The sequence below is a fragment of the Oryzias melastigma genome, linkage group LG11, assembly GCF_002922805.2.
Source record: "Oryzias melastigma strain HK-1 linkage group LG11, ASM292280v2, whole genome shotgun sequence".
Taxonomy (NCBI): Eukaryota; Metazoa; Chordata; class Actinopteri; order Beloniformes; family Adrianichthyidae; genus Oryzias; species Oryzias melastigma.
The window spans coordinates 25,971,723-25,972,955 of NC_050522.1; the positions used below are offsets into that span (position 1 = coordinate 25,971,723).

Below are 1,233 nucleotides of genomic sequence, written 5' to 3' on the forward strand. Positions count from 1 at the left end.
ACATAGACACATCTTCAAGTCAAAAAGACAAACATCCCAATATCAGCAAGACTCACACTCCTCTGAAACACTTAGTTCTATTTCAAATGATCCTCGATGTGGACTCTGGGAGCAGTAAAGACGAATCTTTTGTTGTGGAATCAGAGTTCATCTTCTCAGATTCCTCCTATGATGAGGATATGCCAGTACATGGATTTGCAGCCAGGACATCCTCTCCACATGATACTTATACATAAGTAGACTAATAAACTATTAATTGTTGAAGAAGAGAATGATGAGAAGCCTTCATCTGTAAAAAGACAATTTTCCCAATTCAAAAAAGGAAACCAGAATGTTGAAGACAGCCAGTGGTGCCACAAAACACAGACACACTGGAGAAAAGTCTTTCTTGTAGGCCAGGACTGCCTGGTCCTAAAAAACCTGTTTCTCTTAGGTATGTGGATGGGGGAGGGAGCAGAACTGTGTGCTGTCGTACAACCTAGATCTAACTTGCAATTTGAAGGTCAATAAATGCATCAAAAAGGCATCAAACGCCCCCCCCATGTCACCAATTTTAAGGTAAAAATAAAATTTAAAAGTAAAAACAAATATTTCATGTGGACTATTCCTGAGCCGGATTCGAACCCATGACCTTCTGAATGTGAGTCCGCAGCCATAACCACTTGACCGTCTAGTGGCGGAATCTGGAATGCATGTCAAACTTAAATTTAAACATGACAATCTGGATTGCGAAATCAGGAAGTCATTGTTGATGGTTTAAAGGCATTTGTCTGTGTTAAAAATATTTCTTTTCCCTGCATTGAACAGTTTTGTGGTAAAAATAAAATTTTAAAGTAAACACAATGTTCATGGTTTAAAAGCATTAAAAATGTATCACCCCCCCTCCTCCCCCAGGTCACCAGTTTGTCATTTATTGTATTTGTCTGTGTTAAAAATACTTCTTTCACCTGCAAATTTAAACCTTACAATCTGCATTGCGGTGGTTTAAGGTGATCACCACAACACTGCTTAGAGAAGGGGAGGGGGGCATTGCAGCAGAAGCTGAAAGTTCCAGGGATTCTAGTAGGGCTGGGCGATAAAACGATAATTATCGTTATTGCGATATTACTTTTTTTCGATAGTGAAATGAGACTATTGCGATAAACTTTTTTTTTAACTGTTGTGTACATTATGTATATGTACTATATTTATTAGAAATATTTAAATGTTCCTCACAGTTAGTTTCAATACTAC

At 37.9% G+C, this 1,233-nt stretch overlaps 1 protein-coding gene across 12 annotated transcripts in view; it reads left to right on the forward strand.

The window, feature by feature from the left end:
- LOC112162616 (sodium bicarbonate cotransporter 3) overlaps nt 1-1,233 on the forward strand; it is a 61,085-nt gene that overhangs the window by 35,710 nt on the left and 24,142 nt on the right. The window lies entirely within an intron of this gene.